This window comes from Lucilia sericata, unplaced genomic scaffold (assembly GCF_015586225.1).
Source record: "Lucilia sericata isolate MDLA Ls3-8-SP2 unplaced genomic scaffold, ASM1558622v1 Contig000143F_arrow, whole genome shotgun sequence".
Lineage (NCBI taxonomy): Eukaryota > Metazoa > Arthropoda > Insecta > Diptera > Calliphoridae > Lucilia > Lucilia sericata.
Genome location: NW_023994175.1, coordinates 352,042 through 371,390, shown reverse-complemented (window position 1 = coordinate 371,390; position 19,349 = coordinate 352,042).

Below are 19,349 nucleotides of genomic sequence, written 5' to 3'. Positions count from 1 at the left end.
AACTTTAACCACAATAAAAGTCCACTGAACAAAACAGAACTTTTGTAATATTTTCCCGTAGTTCTTAAGAGCTTAAAAAATATGTAGAAATGTGTATAAAAAAAGAGGGTTTAACCAAAGATTTCATTTCAAAACTAATTTAGATTGGTTTCCCCACAAAATAGTAACAACTTCAAATACAAAATACAATGGCCGGTCATTCTTTTTTTTTTACCAAACAACACAAAATAGAAATAAATTTAGCTCATAAATTATTCTGATATCTAGTTACTCAAATACAAGATGTAAAAAATTACACAGAGCCATTGCAAACCAACCCAAAACCAAACATTGACTAATATTTTTTTTCATAATTTCTTGAAATGATCAAACATGACTTTGCGAAAAAAAAAAATTATAAAATATTTGCCCTCACAAAATAATTAACCAGAAATAAAAGAAAACAGAAAAGTTCTCATTCTTTTGGAAAAAATTTAAATGTACATGAACAAAATATTCCAATGGAACTTTTAAAAATACCGCTTAAAATTTACTAATTTAAATAATAAATGCATTGTCATAATATTAGTTGGGGGAACAAGTTATTGCTATAGGCAAAATCTCTCAATTCATTGAAATAAGAGTCTAGATACGCCACCTATTAAGTTATATTCTACTTAATGATCATGAAAACCCCTGATTCCAAACTTCTTCTTAACTGCTACAAATATTTGCTTTCTTTTTCACAAGAGAGAGTTTTTCACAGAAAATTAAAACTATTATTATGATCATAATAAAATAAGATCAATGATTAGGCAAATAATTTTTTGTTTAAGAAATTACGTTTTCCCCTACACCACAGCATTGGTGGCATACGAGTGTGAACAAATTCATAAAAGTCATACGGAAAGGAACGCATGTGCAACTCTATTCGATGCTTGAACACGAGAGAGAGAAAAAATACGCATAATCGTTTACACACGATCGCCTAATAAAGATTACAGTATTTTAATTTATACTCGGCATGTGTCTTTAAAACACTCTGCGACTGTTCGTATTTGAAGTCGTTTTTTTTTAGTTGTTTTTTTAAATTTGCTCCCATGTAATATTTGTGATTAAAACAGCCTACATTTGTGGGTTTAAATGTTAAAGCAACGACAACCACTGCCACAAAACCATGGCACCTACCATTTTTGCTGTGTTGGCGGTAATGTTGGGTCAGAGATTAAAATAATTAAATCAATTAAAAGTTTAATTATATTAATACTAAAAATTTATGAAAAATAGCAAATCATGTAGCATTACATTATAATAATTAAATGTTTAATTGGCTTAAAAATATCTCAAAACTATATTCCAAGCAAAATTTCGCTTAATGTCATGCTGTTCAAAAAGCTGCCATCAAAACCCAGCCAGTTCTGAAATTTCTTTTGCCTCATGATTTCTTTCTTTTAAAGTTCTTTTTTTTACAAATATTACAAATTGTCATTGTTTGGCGGCTGTATACTTGCTAGTTTTTGCATGGTCATTATGTTCCATGCTGGGTGTTTATACACTGGAACTATATACACCCAACTCTGAATACATAAATTCCTTTAAAAATTTTATAAACGATCATGAACTTAGATAATGAGGGAAAATGAAAACAATTTCTATAAAGTTCACATTCATTATAATTTCGTATAATTCTTTAATAATGACATTACATGACGAAGTCAAGTAAAACATTAAAATAGGATGTGAATACAAAACACTCCCATTTAACAAAAACGAATGACATCTTGTGCGAGTCCATGGCATTCAGGCATATCAATGCCATCACACTTTAAGTCTCAATTAAATCAATTATCGTTTCGGAAAAAAGCATTTTAAACACAACAATTAAAATTTCTAACTTCCAAAAAAAGTCAAAATTATCTAAACAAATTTGATGTTTATCACTGAGTAGAGAAGCAAAAAAAAAAAAACAAGACAAAAATCTAAATAGAATAATTAAATACACGCACACCAAAACTAAAACCTTCCAAATCAATTAAAAAGTTCCAAAATTTGAAATTAAAATGTTCAAATATTCAAAATGTTAAACGCGAGGCGTTCAAAATACTTATATTATTTTTATCTTGTTTTGAAAATTCCAACATTTGTACAAACCCCCTGAGCAGTCTGACATTCAAAAACCAATTATTAGCATGCAATGCAATTATTAGTTTATTTTTTATATATTTTTTAAAAATTTTATTTTGTAGTTAATTTGATCACCAGAAACTTTTTCTTTTTCTGAAATAGAACGCATTAAGAAAAAAAAATGGTCAAATTTAAAAGGAGAATTGTTAAAACACGAAAACAATTTAAAATAATTTACTTTTAAGAAAAATTAAAAATAAGCCATTGATAATTTCACAAAAATATCTCACGCTTGTAAATAAATAGATAAATCAGCTTTAATTGCAAATTGAAAAATGTTGAAAAATGTGTCCGAACAAGAGACACAGAAATAGACTTCAGGGAGACTTTAACCTTTTAAGAAGCGCGTAACAATAAATATTTTGACAGTTATTCGAAATACATAATGTGAAAATATTTGTCTACTTTTAAAGATCTATGTCACATTTATGGAGACTATCAGTTGGTTGGTTTGAAATTTAAAAATTTTAACTGAATTTGTTTTAAGTAGCAATCTTCCACTTAAAGGATTAAAATGAATTAGAAAAAGTTAAGTTAAAAGCTTAACTCTAACATTAATTCAAACATGTTTTAACAAATTCACAATTGTCTTGTGGTTGTTGTTAAGAATCTACAGCAGGGAGCATTGCATTACTTACTACTCACTCCTCTTCGGCTTCTTTACGCTCAATGTGCGCCTTCTTCTTTAATAATATTGATTCTTTAAATATAACCTGCAGTTATTGCGGTAAATTTCAAGCGTTATTTTGCTTGCAACATTTTATAAATGGTTGGATTAGAACGTGATGCAACAATACAAGTTGCACAAGTTGTTGCCATTATTATAGAGATTAGTGAGAAGTAAACAGAGTAAATAGAATTTTACTTGAATTGTGCAGTTAAAACAGCCAGCCAAGCCAGCACTTCACTTTATTTGGGGAGGTCTCAAATTGACAGACCACTTAAGCGATTCCACCTGCAATTGACACACAATCTTGTTATTGTTATGTCGTAACGCGTGTAACAAGTGTAGCATAGAAGTTCGTTAAGTCGAGAATGGTTTGCCAATATGTATCGAAAGGCATACATACATACATACTTGCATAATAGAAAACACACTAATACGAGAGTAAATACATTCATTGATACTTTGGCTTTTAGTCGGGTTGTAAGTGTCCGCACCTTGCCGCTTGTCCAGAGTTACACGCAAACACAGACAAACACATACACAAACACACACACATATATACATGTATTATACAATTTGTAGCATTAGATTTCATTTAAGTTAAATGTTAATCGCATAGAAGTGATAGTTTTAATACACTGAGAGAATATTGTTGTTTGAATCCAAAGCATCCAGGTGTATTTGGTTTAATTTCATACAAACATATAGCATTTTAGCATGTGTCAATAAAAGACACTCGAATTTGTTGTCATCAATCAGGTCAGACATTTGTGATTGTTTTAATAGGAAAAGGATTAAACAGAGAAATTAATTAATGACAAACCAAGAGTTCTATCAGTGTAATTTTCTTGGCAGAACTTAGAAATTGTTGTTGTTATTATTGCTACAGTCACTGCAGACATTTAAAGTTGAGCTGACTGGTTGCTTAGATGGTCGTTGGTTTGTTCGTTTGTTGCTTTAGTGCATCCTGTTGTGCTCTAGTTTACTCTGTTAGTGAGTGCTTCTCTTTAGCCTTTGGCTGACAGCACATGCCACCTTCTTGTGCACACGTCGTTATGGCTACAGGCGCTTTAGTTCTATACGATTACGAGTATAATACTTACTTGTTTAAGAAGCTTGTACTACACTGCACTGTACTGTTCTACACTGTAGTTTACATTACTCAAGTCTATTCTACTCTACTCTACTTTACGTATCGTATTTTACAAGTATTTAAGCAAAAAAGTGAAAAAAAAAAAGAAAAGAAATTTATAAATAAGAAACAAAAATGTTGTTAAAGCTTTGCTTAAAATCATGTTACGTATGTATATGTATGCTTCTTGCCAGCAAATAGTTGTTAGAATTGTTGTGGAGCAGCAACATCGGTAAGTATCTGAGATGATTTTATAGCGATAGTGTTTAGCTACTTGCTTTCGATTTTTAATGGGTTTCCCATTACACTCTACTCTAAACCTTTTTATAATGGCACATACAAATACTCATCTAACCATTCAACCAACCAGTCATCCAGCTAACCAACCCAACCAACCAACTAGCGATGTTAAATGATCCAACATCTGATGAAGATGATGATAAAGTCTTCTCTTTTTTTATATTTGTTGTTGTTGCTGTTTTTGGTTCTTAACATAAATGCCAACACATGTAAGTTTCGTGTTTTAAAGTTAAAGTGTCTTTGTATGTTCTATTCTCTTTTGCTCTTTGTCTGTTTTAGGCCAGGAATTCTTAAATAAACGCAGTTATTCTAAATTACATAGGGTAAATCCCTCTACCGTTAGTTCAGAATAACATCGTAGTATTAGTGTTTATAAGTGAATTCTGACTAAGTCATTTTGTGAAGGTAATAGGGTCAAATGAGGCCCAATCATTACGAAAATCAAGACTTATATAAAACTAAGTTTTGCCGAAGTGATACAAGAACATTTAACATATTTCTGGGCTCAAAAGCCCTATTCGAGGTTAGGGTTGTATTGGGGCTACACGAAATAATGGACCGATTTTAAGAGGATGTGCCAAATTCCATCAAATTATGTAGAAAATTGCGACATGTACAGTGCGCACAAGGTTTACATGGACACTCAGACGGACGGACAGACAGACGGACATAGCTGAATCGACTCAGAAAGTGATTCTGAGCCGATTGGTATACATGGGTGGGTGGGTGTAGGTCTAATATTTTTGGGTGTTACAAACATTAGCACAAACACATAATAACCTCCCTAATATAGTGGTGTAGGGTTTAAAAAATAGTTTAATTTAAACATTAAGAATCTCTGCCATTGTCTATTTTATTGAACGAACGAACAAATGAATGAAAGAATGATTATTGCTGCTGTTTATTGCTTGGATGGTTTGTTGTTGGTGTTAAGTTTGTATGTGTTCATACAAATTAGATTTGACATATTTTTTTTCTGGAAAATGAATTATTAAACTAATCCTAATCTAAGACAGAGTTCCTATTACAAGCTTTCATTTTTTTCACTTAGCAATTGCTATATATTGTTGTTGTTGTTGCTGTGGTTTGTTGCCTTTGGCTAAGGAAATGTTTGGAAATTAGTTTTAATGTTGTTCAATAGTTTGAATTATTTGTCGTGGTTTGATGTTGCATGTGTATATGTTTGGTTTTTATTAGAATTTACATACTTCATCTTCCGCTATAATTTTAAAAATTATCTTTTATTTTATTTTAATTATTGTTATTATTGGAGTTAGTTGGAAGCTCATTATGGCTGCAGGGCAATTGTTTGAAAATTTGTTTTTAATAACACGAATATTTGATTTGATTTGCGGTAACACCCACAAAAAGACATTGGAATTTAAGAAATTTTCATGAAAGTTATAGAAAATTAAAAATAAATTAACTGCAGAAACTTTAGATTGATGTTTGAAAAGGTAAACAAATATAATAAATACCAAAATTAAAAATTACTATTTATTGAAATTAAGCCAACGATTTGTAAACCCGAACAAATTAGGAAATTTTATATCTTAGTGGCAGTAAAAACTAAAATATCAATACCTTGAAATCAAGTTTTTATTTTCAATACAAAAACTACTTAAATGAGTCACTACAAACCAAAATCCTGTATCTTCGACCATACACATGATGACCAACTGAAAATTATCTACTGGATTTAAGCTGCTCCTTAGAGACTCTCAAATATGGCAAGGAAATATAAAATTATATGAAAAAAAAAACACTGAAATATATTTGTATCTTCATCTAAAGCAAAATATATTTAGAAGATTAATAGATTTGTAAAGTTTCCTAATGACTTCATTTAAAACCATGTTGGTAGATGGTAAAGAAGATGAAGGAGAGAAGAAAGAACTGCAATATAACATTCGATCTTAGAGATTTATATCGCTAGAAACAATTTATGGCGAATAAAGATTTACATTTACTACTCCCATAAGCGAGGCATGCAACATATCTAAAAGTGTTGGGAGTATAGGAGTATATGTGTGGGGTAGAGTTAAGCAGCAAACCAAAGTTATATAAGCCCGAGTTAAGCTTTAAAAGAAAAACGACTAAGTCACAGTCACAGTAATAACTACAGCAATTTGTTTCAATATCTTAAACGAACAAATGAACAACAAACGACCTAACAACATCATGTATCTGAGTATGAGAGTGTATGTATGCAAATGTTAACATTTGTACTTCTCGTACTAGTGCTCCTTAACTACAACAGCAACAACAACAAAAAAGGAACGAATTTGATGATGGTTTCATATTTCCCTTAAAGGGTGTGTGATCACAACATACTCATGTATGGAGTTAGGAAAGACAAATAGTCAACCATATGTGCCACATGCTGCAAAGCTTAAATACTTTTGCTTAGCCCGAGATAAATCGCTGGCAAGATCAACATTGCACTAACAAATGACATACAATTAAATGAATTTTTAATTTGTAAAAAGATTTTTCACATTAACCATTTCCACCACCACACATACACACACAAAAAAAAACGCAATTTAAATGTAAAAATTTTTGTAAATTTTAATGCAATGTTGCAAAAGGATTTGAAAGATCCCACACTGTAAGAACAGTCAACTTGACAATGACATCGTTTAATAATAAGTGTGGGTTTATAAAATAACCCTTGAATGATAAAATGTCAAGAATAAATATTTGCAAAATTACCTTTGAAAATTATCCGTCAGTTTTAGGGTTAAGTTGTAAATTTTCATAAACCTAAATATGTATAAGACTTCTTTGATTTGACTTCCTTAAATAAATCTCAAGAATATAGTTGAACATGTCCTATTATATAATAGCATACAGTTGTTAAGTATTAATGGATCTAGTCTAAATTACTGGACTTTTTTTTACTAAAACCTGATACAAAAATAACTAATTTGTCCGACTTTTTCAAGGTTTTTAAACTTTAGAAATATACACTGAAAATAATACATGCCTAATATTCAGGCATTGGGGTTAATGATTACACAAAGTAATTCATTTCATGATCAATTACAATTACTTGTAATGTGTAATTGAAGTTTTTCCAATTACAATTACTTGTAATGCGTAATTGACCAATAACCAACTACAATTACTTGTAATTGTTATTAAAGTTTTGCCAATAGCAATTACTTGTAATTGTAACTGAAGTTTACCAATTAGAATTACTTGTAATATAGGTATCACAAATTACAAATTTCATGTAATTATAAGGAACAAAATTCATAATTACAAGTAATTGTAATTGGAAATTCTTCAATTAATTGTAATTTGCTAACAAGTAATTGTAATTTGCTAACATTCAATTACAATTACAAATAATTGTAATTGGCAAAACTATAATTACAATTAAAAGTAATTGTAATTGGCAAAACTATAATTACAATTAAAAGTAATTGCAATTGGTAAATCATCAATTACAATTACATCAAATTTAATTGTAATTGAAAATGTAATCATTAACCCCCATGCCTGCTAATATTTACGAAAATTATCGGATATAATATAAATTATTTTATATAATTCACGAAATTTTCGTAAATATTATGGAAAAAAGTAGTTACGAAATTTTTCTCGTAAAGTTAAGCATAGATTATTTTCAGTGTAGTCAGATCCTAACGAATAACTATTTTGTCCTAAATTGTAATCGAAACTGGAATGTTTTCTAGTTCTTCCAATAAAAAGTGAATACGAGTCCAACGTTACAAACATATACACAAACTAACATCACCTATGTATAGTAATGTAGGTTAAAGAACACTAAACAAAATCTACAAAGATGAAATTATAGTACAGTAGAAGATAAGGAATTTATATCCCAGCAATAAGTTCTGCAATGGTGTTATAAAGATCATGACCTTTTGAAGTTTCAATTTTACGCATTGCAAATATTTTCTTTTGACAGATTGCATATCACAACTTATGAGAGTAGAGCAAAGCCTGTTCTCTGCTCTACCATTCCATGACAAAACATTTACCATGCTACTCTGGTGTCAGCCACAAAATAATGAAATGAAACTTAAACAAAAGTGGGCAAAGGGAAATAAATAGAAGATATTAGGGAGTAGGGCGGACGGTATGGTATCATGGTAGGTTATGAGGTTTTGAAATAGACAAGCGTAGTGAAAAAGCATGGCATTGTAAAGCCACATTTAAGATGCCTGCTTATTGCTGTCAAATCTTGCACTGATACTGTATCTATAACTGATGCGTTAAGCTGCATTTTAGTAGTAAATTCAATGTTTATGCATTTTGTTGCAGCATCTGTTTTCATCTGCTGTTGTGGTTGCTGCCAATGAAAAGTTCTTGTTGCTGTAGTTGTTCTTGAAGTTTACAATATGCTGCATATACAAATAAATGAATGAATTTGCTGGAATTCTTAAGCCTTAATATTTTAATATTTTCTTAGAGTTTTTATACATTTGATGCAGTATATGTTTTATGATGAAAATTTATATTTACAAATCTTTTGTCTGTAGGAAAATTACTTAAAATATGTCATATTAAAAAATATGTTTAATTATGTTTTCAAATATTAAACTTTTCCCAGAAATAAACCCTTTTTAAAGGTAATTCTGACATAAGAAAATTTCCCAGAATATTCCTTGAGTACTAAAAGGTTTAGAATCCCTTTTGTAATTATGTTTCAATCTTAGAAAAGATTTTAACGCAAACATTATTTTTTTTGATAAATTTAAACGCAAGTGTTAATTTGCTAATGAGTGTTTATTTGTGTGTTTATTACACAAAAAACGATGTAATATTTAAAATTTTGTCCCCTTTTTTTCATTACTTTGGTGCAATTTTAATTTTTTTGTCGCCTTTAGGGCATCATAAATTCTGCGACAAATTCCAACGTTCCATGAACAATAAAGTAAAGTAAAAATAAAACAACTACAACAAAATGTTAAAAATTTAAAATTTTTTGTTTTTACACCATGATTTTAAACAATGGCATCATTAGTTGTGTATTTTATGCACTAAACTGAACTTAACTTAACTTTATTTAACAAACAATTTGAAAACGCAAAAAATATGTTAAACAACCTTTAGAAAACAGCAACAATTTTCTAAACAACAAACCAACCAAGTGCAACATGGTTGGTTTTTTTTTGTGTTTAGTTAAGCAACTATGTACTTGCAACAATGGTAAGATGCACTATTACGTTAAAAATGTATGCAAGTTTAGAAAAAAAACAAATGAAAAAGAAACGACTACTGTCTAGAAGTTTTTTTTCTTCACGTATGCGTGAGTTAAAAATCTGATATGCTCGCATAATTGCGCACATTTGCTTAAATAAAGAGCATAGATGGACAGACAGACGGACGAATGGTTGAATAGAAAGACTTACGTACCAGACAAACTTCTGCTTTGCCATTCTACTGACAATTGAGTACAAAAAAAATATCCATTCAAAAAATTTTGCTCCTTTCTTTTTTTTTTTTTTGTGTAACGCTAGAATTATTTCCTACCACTGCCTATAATTTGTAGTGTATTTAAGGAAGGTGCGTTTTTTCCTTAAAGGTGAGGGATCTTAATGCTGAAAAAATTCACTAAAAGGGTCTTTAGCAGGGAAATTTTGTAGGAAATACTGATACTAAGAATGTTAATAGGAAGCAACTACTGATGATGATCTTAAAAATTCAAGAAAAAAATAGTTTACAACTTTATACAACCGCAACGAATATGCTTCACCCTACAACTTAAAAACTAATAAATACATTTAACTTACTTTGAAAATAAGTTTACATGAGGCATCTGATATCAGAGGCAGCATTTTAATCATACTTTAACCGGGAATTTCGCATTATTTTATTTAAAATTTTAGTTAAAGATAACTTCTACTAGAGAGATTAATTAGGCATATAGACTAATTAGTTAATTAGTTAGTTAGTTAGTTAATTAGTTAGTTAGTTAGGTAGTTAGTTAGTTAGTTAGTTAGTATTAGTTAGTTAGTTAGTTAGTTAGTTAGTTAGTTAGTTAGTTAGTTAGTTAGTTAGTTAGTAGTTAGTTAGTTAGTTAGTTAGTTAGTTAGTTAGTTAGTTAGTTAGTTAGTTAGTTAGTTAGTTAGTTAGTTAGTTAGTTAGTTAGTTAGTTAGTTAGTTAGTTAGTTAGTTAGTAGTTAGTTAGTTAGTAGTTAGTTAGTTAGTTAGTTAGTTAGTTAGTTAGTTAGTTAGTTAGTTAGTTAGTTAGTTAGTTAGTTAGTTAGTTAGTTAGTTAGTTAGTTAGTTAGTTAGTTAGTTAGTTAGTTAGTTAGTTAGTTAGTTAGTTAGTTAGTTAGTTAGTTAGTTAGTTAGTTAGTTAGTTAGTTAGTTAGTTAGTTAGTTAGTTAGTTAGTTAGTTAGTTAGTTAGTTAGTTAGTTAGTTAGTTAGTTAGTTAGTTAGTTAGTTAGTTAGTTAGTTAGTTAGTTAGTTAGTTAGTTAGTTAGTTAGTTAGTTAGTTAGTTAGTTAGTTAGTTAGTTAGTTAGTTAGTTAGTTAGTTAGTTAGTTAGTTAGTTAGTTAGTTAGTTAGTTAGTTAGTTAGTTAGTTAGTTAGTTAGTTAGTTAGTTAGTTAGTTAGTTAGTTAGTTAGTTAGTTAGTTCGTTAGTTAGTTGGTTGGTTGGTTAGTTGGTTAGTTAGTTTGAAAGGAGTATGTATATACATACATCAAATCCGAATAAATACACCTAGGGCTCTATCGGGCCTGTTGTTCCTTAACCAGTGCCTCACGTGGGAATCGAACCCACCACCACCGGTCTACCAGACTAGAACTAATTGAGTACATAGTTAATTTACAACATTAAATTGAATTTGTGAATACCCTTATTGAATGATTTTTCTAAATCTATTTAGTCGTTCCCTTGTACAACAACTTTATAAACCTTGTTATTCTTCTAGGTCCAGTTGACGTCGTGTCTTGGCTGCAAAATATCTCTATTAAAATCATTCTAAACCATATTTAATATTCAGATTTAACTATGATCCTCTTTTATTTCTGTTATTTTTCTTTTTCATTAGTTTGTAAATGAAACGGAAAAACTATAAAAATATAAAATATTCCACAAAAAAAAATTATTGATAAAGTTGGAACAGAATCCAGAAAATATTGGGGGAGAAGTGAACAACAACAACAACATTTGAAAAAGAAATCACGAAACTACAAAAAAAAAAACTGAAAATAAAATCATTTAAACAAAAGAGACGAAAAACAAAAGACACGTTAACCATGATGACGATGATGATCATGCTGTAGTGGATGATGATGATGATGGTAATGGGACGAGATGACTTGTTGATGATAACAAATTAACCGAAAAGTCAAATCATGCAACTCTTTTGAAATCGCATGCTTTAGAAATAAAAAAAAAAAAATTAAAACAAAAATAAAAGTAAAATAACTGACGAAGTGGCTAAGTGGCAGTGGATGGATGATGATGTTCCTCCAATGCTAAAGGTGGCCCAACAAAATATATAATCTTCTACAAACAACGTTATTAAAAAGGGTTGAATGTGGCAACAGAAACTTCAAATGTTTGCCCAAAAATAGAACCAATGTTTAAAACTACAAAACATCAGTTTAAAGGTTGCTGGCTTAAAGGGGAACTGGATGTTGGCCATGTACAAGTATTTTGTGAATTTATGTTGCTGTGTGACTTTTAGAAGCTGCCAACAATAATGTATGTTTTGACTGATGCAAGGACGTCAGTGTTGTGATAAGGACGGTGGCGTTATTTTACATTTCCCTCAACATTTCGTACTTAAACTTTACCATTGCAGGCGTTTACGCCCATAGATTTTTTTGTATAGCTTTTAGGTATTTTTTTCCTAAGACCCTGAAGGTTTTAGCTATTGGTCTGAACTATTTATTTTTATTTTTAGTCACTTTGAGATTGGTTTGATTTTTTTTCGCGTGTTTTTGATTTGAGCTTTTTTTAACTCATTTGCCTTGCATTCGTTGTTTTTTATTCTTTCAAGTCTTTTTTGAAATCCAGCTGCCTTTGAATGTGGCCTGTTATTAACTTGTCGTATTCGAAAACAAGATGAGAACGATTAATGCTCGTGGCCAATTTAAAAAAAGTTTGCATTCTTGTTAAGCATATGAGTGGTTGGTTGGCTGGTTGGTTGGTTGTTTGTTTGGTCGCTTAGTTGCTGGATAATGTTGGAGTGCAGCAGTTATAGTTTGAGTTATTTGGAAAATATACTGAAAAAATTATTAATTTTAAAAAGTTTTATTGTAAAAACTTTTCAAAATAAATAAATTGCAAAATTTTTTTATTTTTCTAAATTAATAATTTTTAAGCAAAAATGTCTTTTGGAGTACGATTTAGTGTCTGAAATAAGAAATTTTCTAGCAGTGTATTTTTAGCAGTATGCATTTCATATTGACTTTTCAACTTGGCTGTGGGTCTGCTATACACATCTAAACAACAAATATTCCTACTGACACAACTCAAGTGTGCGCTGTGCGATGATGTTGACTCATGATTATGGATGGATGACGCTGGAGTTGTAAAGAGTTAAATCTCATTCAATTATACACACACACACTTGCGAACAAACGTACTCTCGCGTTTATCTTGACAAGCCACTATAAACATTGCAAATTCTTCTTGTATTCAAACTTGGACCCGTGCAACACTAACAACAACAAACATTGAAAACAAAATCAAAATCCAAAAACTCTTGATAAATAAATCCAAATTCATTCAGCATTGAACAAACATAAGTTGTTGCAACAACAAACGCAATTTTTAAAACTTTCTTACAATTGTGTCTACAATGAATTGTTTGCTGTTGCAAATTCAATGTCTGTTGCATGTCAGACGGATGGACGGACTTTTAGAGGTACAGACAGACAGACAGTCAGTTAGTCAGTATGAAGCAACTATGTTGTAGGTTGTTCATATAATTCAGCTCAATCGCGATAATAATGTGTGATTCTTGTGCATGATTTGCTTTTTGACGAATACGTTTTCATGTTCGTAAATTGTTAACAAAACTTTAGTTTTCTGCTTTTTTTTTCATTTATATAAATAAATTTATATGTGATTGTTGTTCATACTTTGGCATACGATAATTTTTTTACCACCCTTCCTCCTCTCCTTTCTCTGAGCTATAGATATCAAATGGATTTATCAAGTATAATTTTTATTGCAAAACAACAAAAGACAACAAAGGTGGCTAGATGGTTGACTGTTCTGCCATGATGGTGTGTTGATTCTGATGACAATATATCAGTGGAATACTTAGTACAAGTGTTTATGGTTTAGATACATTGGACATCATGATGTAAAACTCTCTTTCTTTATATTCTCTCAGTTGGATATGTGGATGAGGACAAACTTTATTTGAGACAACATTTTATTGAAGGCGATTCACAAGAAGTTAATGCAACAATTCTTTTTTTAATATATAACATAATCCCAGCAGGAAATTTATAAAAATTAAAAAAAAATGCTTGAATGACAACATTTCCTTATTGAGTGTGGGTTTTGAAACAAAATTTTTCAAGTTGGTTGAAAGCTTTCGGGAAACACGAAAAAAAGCTTTTTCCAAAATGTACATAAACTGAAACCATCAAAGTCATTCTGAAACCATAACTAAGGAAAACAATTATTTACTTTATAAATCTATGATTGTTATACAAAACTTCTGATTTATTGAGGTACTCAAATCAGGAAAGAAGTCTCGATTTCTTATAATAATTATAGTAAATAACAACTCTTTTTCTCTATACATAAGCAAAGTTCTGTAATCATATTTTCATTAAAAACTACATTTCAAGCATATTCCTAACAACTTATCATGAGATAAAAAAATACGTTCTTAAATTTCCGTTCATGGAGTTTTGCACCAGATGAAAAACAGTTAAGAAATAAAATTTTAAATATCCTTTTAAGCAGTATTTTAACTAATTTAACAAAAGAAAAAAAAAACGAAAGGAAATTCTTTGACAGATGAAGACAGACAGACAGACATACACGAATGTAATGAAATGAAACATTCTGTATATAAAGTGTTGACAAGATAATTACGTTAAAAGATACTTATAAAAACGATCACAAAAGAGCTGCTTTAAAAAAATGGGATGCAATAAAAAAACCGAATGGCAAAAAACGAGAGAGACGTCAAACTTGCAACAATGTATTTGAAGAAAAGTTGTCTTCCTTTTGTTAAGAAAAACTTTGCCCAGGCTAAAGAAGAAATTGTTTATAACAGCAAAAAAATGCATACAATTCTTCAATAAATGTGTAGTTTGAGTGTGCAGGAGTATAACTATGCTTCACTTTTATACATAAATTCATACGAATGGAATAAAAAAGTGTAAATTGTGCATTACAGGGGTGATAATTGCAACTTGAATGCCAAACATCATGCTGCTGCTGTTGATTTAATGATCATACCTTGTGTGCCAACAAATGAATGTGTGATGATCTTTAAGCAATTTATTCCTTTTGCAATTATTGTGGCTAAAGAAAATATAACTGCTTGTTAGACCATTTACAGATATTTCGCACTTAAGTTTTTTTTCTTAAGCTTTTCATATTGCTCCTAAATATCTGTTAATTTGGCCACACGTCCGTCAATAATGACAGGCAGTTGTTTACAGAAAATTGTCTTTTAGCATAAACTGTAACGGATAGTTTAAGTTTTATTGTCTTGCCATCTCACAAGATTTATTATTCTAGAAACAGAATGTGTATAAAAAATTATACAGACAGAAGAGTAATACACATAAATGTTTAATTAATAATGAAAACAATACTAATTTAAAGCTTCAAAATGTTTGCTAAGTGATTTATAATTGTAAAACAGAATTGAAAACTTTTTCAGACTAAACCAAAACAACCCAAACCCAACCGAACTGAACTGAACCAACCAACCACCAACATCCTAACAGAACAATTTGTTATAAATTTTAAATGGCTTTGTGTATAATTATCAATATGTGTGCGTGTTAGTATAAGTAAATGTAAACCAACTGGTTAGCCAGGATTCAGTGTATCCCTTTTAGAGAATATATTTTCCAAATGGACCAATTTGCAGTAAAATAAAAATAAATATCATAACTGGTTTGCGACCATCACCCTACACTGCAGGGTAGTCTAAATATTTACGAATGTGTATGTGTGAGTTTATAGTTTTAGTCAGTCATAAAATGATAATGACTTGTGTTTCATACTAGAGAAATTTGTATAGAAATTTTAAAGCATCAACAACAATGACAGCAGCAACAGCAACATAAACCTCAAATTAACAACAACTTAAAACATTATTTTATAACTAAAATATTGTTGCACAACTATACAAATTACAAAACTATAAAATAAACTTAATGTGACCACTTGAAAAGTATAAACATTTTATAAAAGTGTTTTTTTTTAATAGTTCCCCAAGGTCAAGAATTCAAGAGGACAAATTGTGACAGGCCTTACTCATCTAAACATACATACCTATAGACCAAAACCATAAAGAAATCGCTCAAAATGTTAGCATTTTAGAGTAATAAAAGCTTTTGGATATATAAAAGTTCAAAAGCTCAAAGGATAATATACAACTTCTTCTCCAAACACTAATAGTTGGTCACTTTTCTTAAAAGCGTTGGAAATTGTTTATGATATGTTGCAATATCTAATATGTATGCAAAACATTCATCCCAACTAACTAAAACTCTTTCCCCATCGCTCCTTTTCACTCTTTCACCCTGACAGAAGCCATACTAAAGTGTTGAGATGCTTGATTCTATAATCACGTTGATGACAAAGTTTTCTTTATGGTATGAGTTTAAAGATTTTTCATTGCAATTGCTACGAACATAAAATTTGCAACAGCAACAACAACAACAAACAAAAAACTCTAAAACTCTATTTCAGTTTTATAAATTCATAGAACAGACAGACAGACGCATATGGACAGACGTATATGTACAGAAAGACAGACAAAAATATTGTATATTGAAAACTCATACAACGAGCTGTGTGGCATGAATTATTAAATGTCAATTTGCAACAACATGTAAAGTTTTGTTGTGACAACAACTTGTGCCAGAAATTGTTGCAATAATTTATTTTATTGCTGGCAACTATTAGAGAGTTTCAAATAAACATAAGCAACATATCTACACAGCAAAAACAAAAACTTCTTGCTGTTGTTGTTATTGTTGTTGATGATGACGAAGAGGACAATAACAACTCTGAAATTGACGAAGGGGATGACGATGATGATGTTGTTGTTATTGTTGATGATGACGAGAATAATATGTTGGTAGTAATGTTGCATTGTATAGAAAGTTTTATTTATTTTATTCCTTTTAGTTCCATTATTTTGATTTGTGTTGTTAAAAATTGGTCAACATGACAACAACATATTACAAGTTAAAAATTGTTACTGAACAATATAACAAATAAATAAAATTGCAAAAAAAAATCTACATACACGTATGTAAAAAAAAATTGTTCGTACACACATACATATGTTTCAGTTTACCTTTAAATACGTACACACTCAAAGAAATGTGTTAGATCAATATAAAAATTCAATTTCAGTAAAAATTTCGCACTAAAGCAAATTTGTCGAAAATAAAAGACAATATCCTTAAACACATGACTTCTACTATATATTAATACATAATTTATTTTACTAACATTTTTTTTTTTTTGGAATGCTTAAGCAATGCACAAAAATACCCACTCTGAATTTTGTTTTTATGTTGTTTATTGTGCATATAAGTAGTTTTGAGATACAACTTCTAGAATTTCTCTAGAATTTCAAAGGAAATCCAAAATAATGAATCTCAACAAGAACAACTGGACGATCAAGAAGAAGAAGAAAATCAAAGCTTTATTTTTTTACTTTTATATTATTTGTTTCTTTTTTCTCTGGTACTCGTTTTACATTTAAACAAGTACATTTTTAACTTGTTGGCAAAATACAACAAAAAAACACAGAAAAGAAAAATCCTTTAAATAATATAACAACAGCAACAAAATAAGCTTAAATTGATAGAAATAGAGATGGATGAAAAGACAGACAGACGGACGTACCTATGGAAAGACAGACATAGATCCATCGCATAACTTTTTATTCTTTGAAACAAATGTTTGTGTGTAGACAACAAATGTCTGTATATGTAGAGTATTTGTTTGACTATTAACAAGTACTGTGACGACGACGTCGTCAATGAGGACGAGAATAGGGTCTACGATGAGTATGTCCAACATTGTTCAGTGTATTGACTTTGATGCTTTACCCATGATTTGTATGCAAAAACATTTTCAACTGAAAGAAATAAATCAGCATCGCACTTCAAATAAATGAAAAAAAAATACAAAACAAAGCAATTGTATGTTTAAACAAAAAAAAAAAAGGTTTTGTATTCTATAGCTACAAATATTTTTCAATCTTTATGCAAGATGAAGAAGAAATAATACGAAATACATGAATTTTTTGCAAATACTCAGTTTCATTTCAGAGATATGAAATGGCATTCAAAGTTGCATTAACATCAGCAGAACTTAAATTTTTCAGCAAACAGGCACAAAAATGTTAACAAGTTCATAAGAATTATAGAATAATAGACAAAAAAATAAAAAAAAAGGAAAAATTTAACTTGATTTAATAAAGCTATTTATTAAGAAATTTGTATTTAAACAATATTTTCTACTCTAAACTCTATAAAAAATATAAAAAGTAGTGATTTCTTAAGTGCCCATATAAGCTTTTCTTAAAATAAATAAAAATTTTATATATGACTATTAATTTAATATACAACTATTTGACACCTTTAGAAAACTTTAAATTGAAAAATATAACTAAATAAAAAAAAACCTACTAAAAAAAATATCATGTTGGTTTACGAAAAAATCTAAAGTCATACATTTCGACTTATAAACAATTTATAAACTCCTTCCTCAAGCTGTGTGGCACAAGACAAAGCCATATAAAATAAACAGACAGTAAAAACACCAACAAAGAAAACCTCATCAGACTCATATAAGGGGATTTATTGTGCACTACAACGAGCCCAAAGTCTACAATTCATACTCCCAAAATGTTTGCAATCTTTCTTTTCCATTTTTTTTCGTTTTTCATGCATTTTATATGTTTTCTACCGGCTTTTACAATTTAGTTTTGTTTTCCTTGTACAAGATTAAAAAAGTTGGGAATTGGAATCAAACGCATATAAAGTCCTTTAGAAGAAATCAAAATTGTAGCACAATTAAGAAAATTATCAAATCTTTTTAAAATTCTTTGAATAGTTGTACTGGCATCGAAATTAGCTTAATGTTTCTTTTTTCAAATTTTTATTTTTGTTAATTTTTTGCTGATTTAGATAAGAAACTTTTCGAAAGCATATCTACACAGAGGGAAAAAGATATATACACGCCTGGTATCAAATTGACACCAAACTGTTCATAATTTTTCAATACCATTCGTTGTCAAAGTATATACATACGTACAACAACACTATTTACTGTTGACAACATTGCAACAATTCCTTATCGAAATCTAAATTTTATACACATCCGTTGTCTAAATGCTAACAAACTTGGTAAGCTCACTATTGACAATCAATCCGTTGCCAATAGTGAGCTTACAACGTTTGTTAACATTTAGACAACGGATGTGTATAAAATTTAGATTTCAACAACGAATTGTTACAATATTGACAACGCATAATACATAGTGTTGTCATACGTATGTACATACTTTGACAACGGATGTTATTGAAAAATTATATACTCCTTGGTGTCAATTTGGTACCAGGCGTGTATATTTCCTTTTCCCTCTGTGTAATAGAATTATGGATAATAAGGATCCAGAAGATATCTGGGGTCTTCAGAAAATTGATTTCAAAAGACATACAGACGGATATATCTTAAACAATTTCATATAGAGCGCCCAAAAAAATAGGCAAGGATAAGATACTCGATACTCCCTAAGTTTTTAGTACAGATCACTATACTGAACAATTTCTCTACCATAAATTTCAACACAACTGCATATAGCACACATCAATATGTTGCATATAAAACCGCGTATGTTCAGATGTGTTGTTTCGATATTGTA